At 33.2% G+C, this 15,639-nt stretch overlaps 1 long non-coding RNA gene across 1 annotated transcript; it reads left to right on the forward strand.

Moving 5' to 3' along the window:
- The first annotated feature begins 1,418 nt into the window (after positions 1-1,418).
- Positions 1,419-14,717, forward strand: LOC108398681 (uncharacterized). The gene is made up of 3 exons (XR_001853490.3): positions 1,419-1,788; positions 12,520-12,624; positions 14,366-14,717. It is a non-coding gene; the product is annotated as an uncharacterized lncRNA (long non-coding RNA).
- The last annotated feature ends 922 nt before the right edge of the window (positions 14,718-15,639 follow it).

Here is a 15,639-nt window from a genome sequence, read left to right on the forward strand (position 1 = left end):
CTCTTTCCTGCCTCAATCAAGAAGTGCTTTTGGCCATTTCAGCTGAATTCTTTATAAAGGTGTTACCAGTTCTGGGACCCAGGCTTAGTAGCTTTCTCCTTCCTTACACTGCACACTGTAAAGAAGACCAATTTGATTTTTGGAACCATAGGAAATGTGGCTGTCTTATGCTATGTGAGATTTAGAATAGGCAACATGAGGTCAATTTCAAGGTGTATGTTTTTAACTGTATAGGTCATTCCACTAGAAATTTTACCTATCCTACCAGAAACTTAGAAACTAGTATCCCACATAGGGAGCATTAGGAGAGACACTAGAAAAGCAAGTGAATGGTGTGCGTCTTGAACACTGAGTACATCTCCAAATTCCTCCCTCCATTATCAGCAGATATGACAAAAACAATGTTATGTAAATCCAGTATATCAAAGAGGAGAACGATCCTTGCACTTTTAATTCAAAAACATTTAAATAAAAAGAAATGTTGACTATCACAAAGATACCCAGTCTAAGCAGAAATAAATACAGAACAGTAGAGAATTTAAAATAGGAAATAATGACAATATATGTATTACAAACTTTTTGTTATATTTTTATCAATTTTGAAGAAAATTGTTTAAAACTGTGTACTCTAAGACTTTGCCTACTTCTACTGGAATTTTATTAGGTTTGCTTTTTATATGTTCTTACTTTGTGGGCTAGGTGCACGAAGGTATGTATGTGCATATATGTGTGTGGATATATATATATATATATATATATATATATATATATATATATATATATATATATATATATATATATTTGATAACAGATTGTCCTTATTACCAACAGAAAATAAGGAGTGTGCTATTATATTTAGCCATACTAGTTCTGGAATCATATCACCTGGAACCTAATCAAGTCTTTGCCACTTAATAGCTGTCACTGGGCAAGTCAGTTAAACCCTTTGTGACTTAGTTTCCTGAAAAAAATGTGAATGAAGGTAATAACAGTTTTTTTCTCATAGCTTTGTTATGAATATTGAAAGAGCTAATATTTGGTATATTACCAGGACTTAATGAACACTCCATCAACACTTGCCATAGTATTCTAGATTACTCATCTCTGTCATTTTTAAGGCTTTGAACCCACAATTCTATTTTTTACATAAATATAACTTGTTTTCATCTTGTTAGCATTTGCAGAGCATATATTTTTCATTTTCTTTGTAGTCACTCTTCCAATTCAGTTTTGAACGTCTCTTACAGCAAACACAGTTTTTGTTTTCTAGTTTTATTCTTCCTCTGGTTAGCCACTATTATCATTGATACTTGAAACTGTATTTATAACCATATCAGACATAAATATTCATTAGTATCTAGAACTTTAGTTCCAGGTTGTTAACTTTATGAAATCAGTTTATTGAAAAGGAATAAGTATCAATGAGTTTTAGATTTTGATCCTCTTTCTACTACTTCTTGAATCTGACTTCTTCCTCTAGTATATTTTTCTTTTTTTCTGCTTTTGTTTTTTATCTTAATATGTTCTCTGGTAAATTTTTCAGGAAAAGTTCTATCATTTAAAAATATTCTGAGTGTTTTCCTACCTAAATATTTGCTTGACCTTGATAAGAGTGAGGTTCTCCATTACTGAGATAGAGGTGGCCATGGAGCAAGGACCTGAGAGTGGCCTCTAAGAGCTAAGAACAGTCCCCAGCTGAGAGTGGAGCTCAATCCTACAGCCACAGTGAACTGAATCCTACCAACAACTTGAATGAACTTAGGAGAAGATTCTTTCCAGAGCTTGTAGGTAAGAATCCAGCTGAGCTGACAGCTTGAGTTTGGCACTGTAAGATCCTAACAGGAAAAGCTAGTCAAGTCCATGTGGACTTCTCATCTATAGAACTACAAACTAATAAATGGGTGTTGTTTTAATTCACTACATTTATAGCAATATTTTACACAGCAATACAAAAGTAATAAATGTGCAATCATCCTCTTGTTGAAGGACATCTTGGTTCTCACAAGGTTGGGCAGTTATGAATAAAGTTGTTTTAAATGTCCATGTGATGGTATTTGTGTGAACATAGTTTTCAATTTATTTGGATAAATGCCAAGGAGAGCAATTGTTGGATTATATGATGAGGGTGTGTTTGACTTTTATAAAACCTTCTAAATTGTCTTCCAACTAGCTGAACCATTTTGCATCCCTATCACCAATGAATGCTAAGTTCCTGTTACCTCATATCCTCACCAGCATTTGGTGTTGTGTTTTCGATTTTAGCAATTGTAATAAGTATAGAGGCATATCATTGTTATTCTAATTTAATATTCAGTAATGAGATGATGTTGAACATGTTTTCATATGTTTATTTACCATCTGTATATATTTTCTGATGATGTGTATGTTCAGATATTTTATCCAGTTTTTAATTAGGTTGTTTATTTTCTCATTGTTGAGTTGTATATTCTGGATATCAATCTTTTATCAAATTCATCAGATTTTTTTCTCAATCGGTGGTTTGTCACTTCATTCACTTAACAGTGGTGCCTTTTGCAGAGCAGAAGTTTTTAATTTTAATGAAGTCCAACTGATCTAAGGCCTGATCTTTTCTTTCATGGATCATGCTTTTAATGTTGTATCTAAATACTCATTGTCAAACTCAAGGTCACCTATGTTTTTGCCTGCATTCTCTTCTTGGAGATTATAGTCTTGCATTTCACACTGAGGTCCATGATTAATCGTTGTGAAAGGTGTAAGGTCCATATGTGGGCTCATTTTTTTTTTTTTGGCATGTGGATGTCCTGTTGTTACAGCACTATTTGTTTAAAAAGCTTTTCTCTTTGAATTACTTCTGTTCGTTTTTCAAATTTCAGTTGCCTATATTTGTTTGAGTCTACTTTGGTGCCCACTATTCAGTTCACTGATCTTATTTTTCTATTCATTTAACAATACTCCCCTGTCTTAATTATTGTAGATTTAGAAAAAAAGGATGAAATAGTTTGACTTTGTTCCTCTCTTTCAATTCTGTGTTGGCTACTGTGGGCCTTTTTCCTTTCCATATGAACTTCAGAATAAGGTTGTTGATAACCACAAACTTAGTTACTAGAATTTTTATTGAGATTGTGTTGAATTCAGAGATCAGGTTCGAAGAACTGACATTTTAACAATATTGAGTCTTCCTATTTGTGAGTATGGAATATCTCTCCATTTACTTAGACCTTTGATTTTTAAAGTAGGTTTTTTAATGCTCCTGTAGCCCTTAGTTTGTGGACATTGTAGAGTTCATGCTAAATTGCAGAAATCTCTCTCCCTAGACTTTCTAACTCTCATCCATGCCTCTGTTTCCATGACCTGGGATATATACTGAAATCTTATTTTGACTTATTTGGATACATGTTTCAGTGATGTAACAGAGATAGAGCTGATACAGTAGCTTTTCTACTGAACCCTGTAGTTCCAAGATCATACTGCCTCTGAATTCTTCCCATAGTTGCTTTTTGTGATTCACCAGGTCATTGCCCTTTTTAAATGTCTTCACATTCATAGTTTTCCTTACAGCCTGGTGGGTTCACACAGTCCTCACGTTAGCAGGTTGTGCTGCAGTGAGTGGGAGGAGGCAGTGAGATGCGTGAAAGGGAAAGCTGAGGGTGAAAGGTCTCCAGCACCTCTGTTAGTTGTTATTTACACTCTGAGTTGGCTTCGAGAAGCTTAGTAATGTTCACTGTCCTACCGTTTGCCATAAAATTAGCTAATGGGGCAATGTTATATGGATCTCCTAGTAAGGATATTCACAGACTTAAAAAAAATCCTGCTGGGCACCAACAATATCCCTAAGTAAATTAAAGAAAACAAGGTATATTAAGGTTGAGAATCATTTCACTCTCACACAGGCACAAACTTTTTCTCTCAAATCAGTGATGAATAACCAAAAGAAGGGTAATGCCCATAGTATTTTTGAGAGTTGGATAAGAATTCTGTTTTTTGTCAGCTCTGCCTGTGGATGATGTCATTTATTGCAAGACATTATTACACTGACAAGGAAAACTGGTCATATGTAAGTTGTTTCCCTTGATACCAGTAATAATGGTTGAAATGCATAAAAAATTGTCTCAGCTTGAGATTTTATTTAGGGTTGATTTTCTTTTCATGCATTATATAGGATTATAAATTTTCTGAAGAACAATGCATATCTATCCATATAAACAGCTGAATCTTCTGTTGAATAGCAGAGGAAACAATGAAGGGAATATGGGCAAACAGAAGGGTGGTGGTGGGGTAGGGGGATTGTTTTAAAGAAATGTGTTGGTGTAGTTGTCATAGGATTTGCCTAAAAAATTATTAAAATAATGGGTGAGTACTCTGCTTTGAGCCTCTGAAACAGCTCAATCATATGTTGCAAAAAAATAGGAACACCGACAAAATGTACAGACAGCTCCATACCCAGCCTTATTTCCCTACTAAACCAAATTCCCCTGGTTACCGACTCTGACCAAGACCAGCTCAGACAGAATCTTGTTTAATAATCTCTGCCTGAAACCACCCTATGACCTAATCTACCAAGACAAAACTTTCTAAAACCTGAGTGCTGAAGCTGTTCCAGTATTCCATGTGAATAAATTCATTCAGCCAGTGGCAAGTTTCTAATGAACTCAGTTTGATGTTTGATCCCAACATGTTTTCCAGTGGTCTTTGAGGGAAATTTGATCTTAATTATAAATACCATTATGTGAATTTTTTTACACTACTTCAGTTTTTAATAAACTTTATAGTTTTTAAGTCTTAGAAATATTTCCTTTTCTATGTATAGGGTTCATCTTTTACATTATTTTACTGCTATAATGCTATGAATTAGTCTAATTCAATGACCAGTTCCCTACTGAATTTTTCTATTCTCAGCCCAATACTGTGCTTTTATAAATAATACTTTCTAAAGTTTGATAATTGATAACCAACCTTCTTATTAAAAAGTGCTCCATCAATTTTTCCCTTTTATTCTTCCATGAACAGCTTATTAAATTTTAAAAAATTCTGTTGTGACTTTGATTAAGATTATACTGAACAATTGATAAATTTGGGGAAAGTCTGTTAATGCTGGATCTTTCCATCTAGGGGCCAATTTATTTTATATTTATTCAATTCTATTTTAGAGAAAGGCATGGGGGAAAGAAAGCTATTAATATCACCTATTTCAGCACTGTGAAAGATGTAGAGAAGAGGAAGTCAAGAAAAAAATAGACTATATATCTAAGTTTCATCAATATGTTAATTATAATTTATTGTGGGGTCATAGAATTAATAAGAATATTTTTATTTTCTTATTCATATATTTTAAATTTTTGAAACTTTTATAATTAGAATATTTTATATAATAAAGATCCATAAAACCATTTTATAATATTATAAAATGCTAAAAGCTTAAAAAATGATCTGTTTTATTCTATTATTATTTTTCATTCAAGTGGAAATTAAAATAAATGTTATAAGTTGCACTTGGTTATTTTATTTTATTATTTTATGCAGTGATAAATGATTAGTTGCTAATATTTTACTTATAAAATTTGCACTGATATTTTTGATTTGTGTTACTTTTTAAAATATCTTACTTTCTGTATTGGTAGTCAAAAAGTCAAAAGATTTGTTCATCATTTTTCTGGGATAGATAATATTTCTTTAAAAAAGTAATTATCTCTTTCTTCAAAGTTTGCTAAATCTCACCTGTAAAATACTCTTGTCCTGGCACCTTGTTAAGAGGTATATACTTGACTGCTCTCTCAATATCTTCAAAAATCTAACCATTTATTTTTTACAAAAACTTTCAGGAAATTTTGATCATTTAACTTTTTGGAAAAGATAATTAATATACGTCAATGGTTTCCAACTTGGGCACTCCTTGGAGGATGTTTGGGGATGTCTGTGGGCATTTTTACTCTTACAATGACTGGGTAGGGGTACTAGATATTATTGATAGATTGCAGGCACAGTGAACCCATCTAATATATGGAAGAGTCTTACACACACATGCATGCATATACCTAAAACAACCCCAAAACAGTCATCACTCAAATTCGTACTCTTCGAATGACATAGGCTTATATATGCAGATTCCTTGGTGTAATGTTATATATAATATTCTTTTATACATTTAAGTAAACAGGTTTCATTTTTAATTATCTCCAGTGTATCATTTTTAATGCTTTATTTTGCATTTTGCATCATCTAAACCTTTCAGATTTGCAGAAGACTTGTTAACTGAATTTGTACATTTTTAAAAACATCTTTTTGTTAAAATCCATATTTCTTCTCTTCACTCTTAATTTTTATTTTGAGATAGCACATATCAATATCAAAACCAGGACACTGATATTGAGAACTTCACTGACCTTATTCATATGTCACCATTTTATATGCACTTATTTGTATGTGTAAATGTGCGAGGGTGTGTGTACATGCATGTTTAATTCTATGCATTTTTATCATATATGTGCATTCATGTGACCACCACCACTACAGTAACGATGCAGAACGGTTTCATCAAGTAACTACAGCCCCCTCTACTCCCTCCGTTCATCCTAATCCAGTCTCTGGTAACCGTTAACTGATTCTCCATCTCTACTCTTTTGACATTTCAAGATTTTTATATGAATGAAATCATTTATGTGATTTATTTGGTATTGGCTTTTTGATATATCATTTATGGGGTATTTGGGGTTTTTTTTCCACTCAGCGTAATTCCCTTTAAATCTAGCCAACTTCTTGAATGTATCAATAGTTCATTTTTTTATATAGCCAAGTACTATCTCTTGAGGTGTATGTGCAACATTGTGTAACCATTCACAGGTTGATGGCATTGGTTGTTTAAAGTTTTGGCTATTATGAAAAAAGCTGTTATGAACATTTATGTACAGATTTTTGTGTTTTCTTATCTTTGGGATAAATGATCAGGTGTGCAATTGCTGGATTGTATAAGGAAGTAGTTAGATCATTAAAATCTACAATACACTTTTCCAAAATGATTGTAACATTTTACATTCCCACTAGTAATATTTAAGTGATCCAGTTTTTCTGAATTCTTGATAGCACTTGGTGTTTTCCTTATTCTTTGCTTTAATAAGCTTTATTTTTTAAAAGAGTTTTACGTTTACAACACTGAGTGAAATTTGCAGAAATGTCCCATATTACACACTGTCCCACACATGTCTAGCCCCAGTCATTCTCAAAGTGTCCCACCAAAATGATACATTTGTTTTAGTTGATGAACCTACATTGGTACGTCATTATTACCCAAAGTCTGTAATTTATATTAGGATTCATCCTTGATGTTGTTAATTATATGGGTTTGGACAAATGTATAATTACCTGTGTCCACCACTATAGTATCACAAAGAATAGTTTGCTGCCCTAAAGATCCTCTGTGCTCCACATATGCATTTCTCTCTTCCCACTAACCCCTATCAACTACTGATCTTTTTACTATCTCTCTAGGCTGCCTTTTCCAGATCTGCTTTATAGTTGGAATTGTAAAGTATGTAGCATTTTTGGATTGGCTTTTTTCACTTAGTAGCATACATTTAAGTCTCCACCATATCTTGTCACAGCCTGATAACTCATTTCTTTTTAAGACTGAGTAATATTCCATTGGCTGATGTATCACATTTAATTTATGCACTTATCTAGTAAAATACATCTTAGTTGATTCCAAATTTTGCAAATTATGACTAAAAAACACCCCTGTACAGGTTTTTGTGTGGGTATAAGTTTAAACTCTTGGGTAAATACCAAGGAGTGCAATTTAACTACCAAACTGTCTTCCGAAGTGGCAATACCATTTTATATTCCCACGAGCAATAATGAGATCTCCTCTTGCTGCACATCCTTGCTAGAATTTGGTGATCTCAGTGTTCTGGATTTTGGCCATTCTGATAGCTGTGCAGTGGTATCTCATTGTTGTCTTAATTTGTGTTTTCCTGATGATATATGATGTGGAGCACTTTTGCACATGCTTATTTGCCATCTATACATCTTCTATGGGGAGGTATTTGTTAAAGTCTTTGGCCCATTTATTGAATAGTTTGTATTCTTATTGTTGGATTCTAAGAGTACTTTGTGTATTTTGGATCACAGCCTTTTATAAGGTATGACCTTGCAAAGATTTTCTCCTAGATCGTAGCTAGTCTTTTTATTCTCTTGACAGCATCTTTTGCAGAGCAGAAATTTTTAATTTTAATGAAGTGCACTGTATCAATTCTTTCTCTTATTGGTTGTGCTTTTGATGTTGTACCTAAAAAGTCACTAAATTCAACATCCTCTACATTTTCTCCTATGTAATCTTCTAGGAGAATTATAGTTTTGCATTTTACATTTAGGTCTGTTTTTGTGAAAGGTGTAAGACCTCTGTCTAGGTTCCTTTTTTAAACAGGTGGATGTCCATTTCTTCCAGCACCATTTGTTGAAAAGACTCTCTTTACTCCATTGCATTGTCTTTGCTCCTTTGTCAAAGATCAGTTGACTATATTTATGTGGGTCTTCTTCTGAGCACTCTTCCTGTTTCATTGATCTATTTGTCTGTTTTTTCAACAATACCACACTGTTTTTTTAATAACTGTAGCTTTATAGTAGGTCTTGAAGTTGGATGGTTTCAGTCCTCCAACTTTAATCTTATTCTATATTGTGTTGGATATTCTGGGTCTTTTGTCTTTCCACATAAAATCATTTTCCATTTAGAATCAGTTTGTCAAGATCCACAAAATAACTTGCTGGGGTTTTTATTGAAATTGCTTAGAATTTACAGATCAATTTAGGAAAACGTGAATTTTTGTAATATTTTTTTCCATCCATGAACATGGAATGTCTCCATTTATTTAATTATTCTTTGATTTCTTTCATATGAGTTTTTATAATTTTTAAATAAATTTCTCATATATATTTATTTACAATAAACATTTACAACTAATCCAAGTCTGCATTCAAATAAAACTATCACTTTGCATTGATATAATATACTTGATTTATTTATTTAATACATTGTTTTTAGTATTATTTTGAGCAGTTATCTATTAGATCAATTAAGAATAGAAAAAATTAAAAATTACTACTTTACCCTCACTCAGCTCTTCTCTGATGTTCTTAATTTCTTTATGTAGATTCAAGTTTCTGATCTATATTATTATCTTTCTCTCTAAAGAACTCCTTTTGAAGTTTTGTATAAGATAGATCTTCTGGCAACAAATACCTTCAATTGTTGTTTGTCTGAAAAGCCTTACCTTTCCTTATTTTGAAAGATAATTTTTCAGGTTACCGAATTCTCAGTTGCTAGGTTTTTCTCTCTTTATTTCAGTCCACTTTCTTCTTGCTTGCACGTTCTCTTTACCTTGAGAGAACATTAATTTTTACCTCCTTCTTCTATGGCAGAGTTTTTTTCTCCCCTCTGGCTCCTTTCAGAATTTTTCTTTATCTTTTATGAAGTTTGAGTGAATGCCTAGGTTTATTTTTTGCATTTATCTCACTTGCTGTTCTCTGAGCTTCCTGGATCTATAGTTCATATTTGACATTAAATCAGGCAAATTCTCAGAGTAGGCCATTAGTAATGTCATATTAAGGAACTTGGTATCTGTGTATATAATACTGTCAAACATTTTTTGGAAAACTACCAGATATAATAGGATTGGTTGGTTGTTCCTAACATCACTGGACAAAATGGCTAAAAAAGAAAAAAAAGATGAGCTCAAGGATTTGAATTACCAACTCAAGCAAACAAGCAAGCAAGCAAGATAGATAGATAGATAGATAGATAGATAGGTAATAGATAGAACCAATTTGTATTCCCTATGATGAACCATTGTATTGTATCTTTATCCATTCTTCTAATGTAAACTATTTGTGTTTTTACTTTTTTTCTCATGGTCTTTAGGTACATAGGAGTATGTGTACTCTGACTAAATGTGTGTTATCTTTAAAGTGTCTTCTATAGACTATATTAGTTGTGGGTTGATGTCTTATTCAATGGTATAATCTCTGCCTCGTAACTAAAGTTTTTAGACCAAGAGTTGGCAAAGTATGGTCTATGGGCCAAATCAGACCCACTGATTGATTTTATAAATAAAGTTTTATTGGTATGCAGCCACATTCATTTGTTTACATATTGGCTGTAAACAATGGCTGTTTTCACACTACAATAGTAGAGTTGAGTAGTTGTGATAGAGATCTGGAATATGTATGGTTGCTCATTGTGATGGTTAAATTATGTGTAAACTTGGTTAGTTATAGTACCCAGTATGCTCTAAATTGGCATTTGATATATGGTGGTATTTCTCCCAAAGTCAAGATTCATAGGTCCAGGAATAAAAAATTTGAAGTGGGAGGGCACTTCTCACTCTTACTCCCAGTGACCCACCAGGAACATTTTTGCTTACTGTTTCTGAGCCCTTATGCTCTGTTTGTCTACAGGTCTTGGTATTAAAGGGAGGAATGCTTCCAGCAGAAGACCCAATAATGATTCTACTGAACTGGAAGTTAGAACTGCCACTGAGCCACTTTAGCCTCCTCATGTTCTGAATAAACAGGCAAAAGAGGCAGTTAATGTGCTGAGTAGGGTGACTGATTCTGATTTACTAAGGAGAAATTGAACTCCTACATGGATGTAAGGGACAGTATATCTGGCATCCAGGAGATCTTTCAGGGCATTGGTTAGTACTATGATACCCTGATTTAAAGTCAGTGAAGAACTGCAACAACTTAATTTCAGCAGGACTATCAATGTCCCAGGCCTTTGACAAATGAAGGTTTGGGTCACCCCACCAAGTAAAAAACCATGACCAGCTGAGGTACTTACTGACACAGAATAGGTAGTGGAAGAAGATAGTTACAAATATAAGCTATAACCATGTGACCAGTTATAAAAACTAGGACTGTAATTCTCATGAGTATTTCTTCCCTATTTTTTATGAATATACTTGCGTGTGTGTATATATAGCAAGTATCTTTTTTTCCAGTTATCCATTTACATTATTCCTAGTTGACTTTCTTTTTATTAAAATATCATTGATAAACAATCTCATGATGGTTTCTGATACAAAACACAGTAGTTCAACATTCATTCATGTTATCAAGCCTTCACTCCCTCCAGTGCAATCACTGTCCATCAACATAGAAAGATGTTACATAATCATTAACTGTATTCTCCATGCTGTCCTACCATCCCCATGACCAACCTATATTGTGATTGTGAATTATTGTGCCCCTTAGTCCACTTCTCCCTTCCTCAAACCCTCCCCTTTGGTAACCACTAGTCCCTTCTTGATGTCTATGAGTCTACTGCTTTTTTGTTCCTTCTGTTTTGTTTTGTTTTTATACCCCACAAATAAGTGAAATCATTTGGTATTTGTCTTTCTCTACCTGACTTATTTCACTGAGCATAAACACCCTGTAGATCCATCCGTGTTTTTTTCAAATGGAAGGATTTCTTTTCTTTTTATGGCTGAATAATATTCCATTGTGTATATGTACCACATCTCCTTTATCCATTCATTTGTTGATGTACACTTAGGTTGTTTCCACATCGTAGCTATTATAAATTGTGCCACAATAAACATAGGGGTGCATATGTCTTTTCAAATCAGGTATCTTATTTTCTTTGGGTAAATTCCTAGGAATGGAATTACTGGGTCAAATGGTATTTGTGTTTTTAGTTTTTTGAAGAACCTCCATATTGCCTTCCACAACGTTTGCACCAATTTACATTCTCACCAACAGTGTAGGAGGATTCCCATTTCACCACATCCTTGCCAGCATTTGTTGTTTCTTGTCTTTTGGATAGTGGCCATCCTAACTGGTGTGGTGTGATATCTCATTGTGGTTTTAAATTGCATTTCTCTGATGATTAGTGATGTTGAGCATCTTTTTCATGTGCCTGTTGGCCATCTGTATTTCTTCTTTGAAGAAGTGTCTGTTTTGGTTCTCTGTCTTATTTTTGAAACAGGTTATTTGTTTTTTGGGTATTGAAGTGTATGAGTTATTTATATATTTTGGTTGATGCAAATATCTTTGTATTTATCTCTCTTATCCCTTTATTATGTCATATAAAATGCATTTGCTTTATATTATAGCATTTAATTATCATTATATTTACATCATAGTATTTAAGTAACAGGATATCAAAGAGAAGAATGAACATAATTCAAGCACTTTGCCTTCTTTTCTGGGGAAAGGGTTAATACATTTTTGGTTGTATAGAGAATAGTTTCATCATGTTAGGTGGAAGTGTTACATTATTATTATCTTTATTTGGATATTATGTATGGTTTTGGGATGTTTGTATGGCCATCAAATTGACTAGGGGTGGATGTGATGGGTAAAGATATGTTTTAACTTGTCTAGGCTATGGTGTCCCATTTGCCGAATACTAATCTAGATGTTGCTGTAATGGTATTTTAAAATGTGATTTATGTTTAAATCAGTAGACTTTGAGTAATAAGACCTATATCTGCTGGTCCCTTCTTAGTTTGCTAGCTCAGGCTATTTCTTTATGCTTCCTACCTTCAGAAATATACAACAGAAGCAAGCACCATCATCTCTGTTCATAGAAAAAGTAATGCTTATGGAATGAGTGTGAATTTTGGAGGTGATAGAAATTCTATAAAGACAAAGGTAAGGATGTTTTAATGGAATTTCTGTTTCTACATCAAAACTCTTCGAGACGAACTAGACATTGTGTTGAACATCTATCTGCCTTACCAGTATCCTTTCTCATGCTCTTCAGTTAATGTGATAAGGGAAAAAAATTAACACAACAATTTCCTGATAATAATATAAATCTGTATTTTTGGACTCTCAAAAGAGGTCCATGGAGAACTAAGGAAACATTCTATCCCTGAAAGGAATTATGACATCCTCCAGACAATATTTAGCCTTCTATTGTCCTCATTATAAAGGGAATAATATCTGTAAAGACTTTAAAGTATATATCTTTGGTGTACATGTCAACTGATGACTAAGACAATGAAAGTGATGGTTATACATCTAAGCCAGGGGTTCTCAACAGTAGCACTAATAACACTTTGGGCTGAACACTTCTTTCTTGTGAGGGGACTACCCTGTGTATCAGTGGATATTTAGCAGCCCCTTACCTTCTTACCATTAGAGTCCAGGGGCCCCATCTCTAATTATGATAACCAAAATGTCTCCATATGTTACCAAATGCCTCCTATTGGTAAGAATCATTCCCTGTTGAGAACCACTGATTTAAGTTAGTATCTCTTTAAATCAGAATAGCAGGGCCAGAGGAAAGTTCCCTTTCCAAGGAAAACATGCATATTTAGATTTCTCATGCTCACATTCTAAGAGCCCTTATCTATTGCTCTGAAACCTTATGTCTTATCTATTTTGTAATGGAAACGTATTTCCATATTAGTCATGCAGTTTGCAGACAGTGAGGTAAATAAAAGCTGAAAAATTTTCCACCATTTGCCCAAATTATTCTATAATAAAACCAGAATTATAAGTCTCCTCAACTCCAGTTCAAGGTTACTACTCCAGTTCAAGGTTTCTATTAGGTGAAGTTTGTAGTAACCTATAAATTCTGTTCCATTTCAAAGAATATATCATTTCAGATCAACCAAATTTCAATCATTCTTGGAACATCTAAAACTTACACACACACACACACACACACACACACGCATACATGGGGAAACAGGAAAGGATATTTGCATATATTTTTCCAATTTTTCCCTTTAAAATATATATTATTTTGCACTACTTGAATAAAGGAATAAAAACAAAGTACATCCAGCGCTTAAAGTCCCTCAAACTTTTAAGTGGGTTTCCCTTAATACCAGTTTATAAACCTTTTTTTTACAGATCCTCTGTTAGGTGGCTGCAGTTTAATTAAAAATCACAGTCTAAACCATTCATAATTTTCAAAGTGTTCTTAGGGCAAATGTTTTAGTATACTACTAATAAAATATAAATGTAACCATAATAGTACCAGTGATACGAACTCATTTTTTCAGTCACATTTCTTGAGCTTTTTGGCTTATTATTTATTGAGTCTGCACAATCCTAAGAAAAATTTACTATTTCCTCATATTATGGGTGAAGAAACTGGGGGTTAGAGAGGAATGAGTGGGCAAGGGGGTTAAGCACTTTACCTGGAATTGCATAATTTTGAAGTGAGGGAGCCAGAGTTTGAACCTAGCTGCTTGTTGTAGCTGTAAAGCCCATATTATTAATCAGTGACCTAGACAAGTCCCACTGAAAGTCTTTTTAGTTCATTCATTTGCCCTCATTCATTCATGAACCGTTTGTTAAGGTTTTGAAAATGTAACTTGGCTTTGTTGCTACAGTAGCCATACACTTCAGAATGAAGTTTTTATTTTTGCCGTCTTAGAAAATTGAGGGAAGATGTCTGAATGAAGGACTCTTCTACTGCATGTTGGACAGCTAAAAGCTACTTCAGGATCTCTAATAGAGGTGTAAGTGTTGAAAAGCTCATTCCGTGATGTCTAAATATGCACTTTCATTACTCTCCTTTTGATAGATTCTTATCCTTTATAACCTACATTTTATTTGTGCTATGTGTATAGTTTTTCACTCATGTTAACCTATTAGTGGGAGAGCTCTCTTAAACCTGTATGGTCAAAATACAATTCAGAACATATACATCCAAGATACCTAGGAGACATGACATTTTACTCCAGATACATATGAGAATAGATGGGACTAAGATGTATTCTTATATACTTAACAGCAAAACATATCTTGGAAAATAAATGACCTAAATGTAATACTTTGCAACTGAAAAATAATTGACATTTTGTTATAATGATCCAAGATGCTGAATAAATTATCTTTTTAACATTTAAACAATTATACACTTTACATCCTGAATTTCTGTTCTAATGAGTATTGCTATGATTTATCTATAAATATTGTATTTCAGGTTTTTATGAATTGTAGTCCTCTTGCCAATCAATAATGTGTTGACTATTACATTAGTGTTGTAATGTTACAAACAGAAATGTGATAGTCTCACTTGTAATGCTGTCTTTAATGGTGTTTAAAATATTAACACTATATGTGTAAAGCATGATTATAATAAGGCACATATTTACCCACTTTTGATTATGATCCTAAGTTCTAAAATCTAATTCTTTTTCCAAATCAATAAAGTTATTTTACAAATGTGTAATTGCTAAGAAAAAAATGCATCCTTTAAAGAAGACAATGTTTTAAACATCCACAGTATTGAATTCACGTGACTTTAAGCAAAAAGGAAAATACTGTCAACAAAATAGATTTCCTACAATGCAATTTATGCTATCACATTGAGGGATTAGCACAATATATTCTCCTGTTTATAAATAGAAATTTGAGTTATTAAGTAATGGCTCACAGAACAGAACACCCATATTCTGGAAATATTTTGAAGAAAGGCTTTGATATGCTAGAGTAAGATATATAAAGTATATCACCACTCAGAAATATTTAGAATATTTCAGATACTAGAAATGACATAGTCTTTGTATATGGTATGCCTCTAGTACAATTTAGACCACCATTTGTCCTCAAGTAGGTCTATTTAAAGTATAATTGACTGCCCTAGCAATTATTGTGAATAGCAGCTGTCTGCTGGTAAAAAGGCATATATATAATGAGGGAGAA

This window comes from Manis javanica, chromosome 1, assembly GCF_040802235.1.
Source record: "Manis javanica isolate MJ-LG chromosome 1, MJ_LKY, whole genome shotgun sequence".
Taxonomy (NCBI): domain Eukaryota; kingdom Metazoa; phylum Chordata; class Mammalia; order Pholidota; family Manidae; genus Manis; species Manis javanica.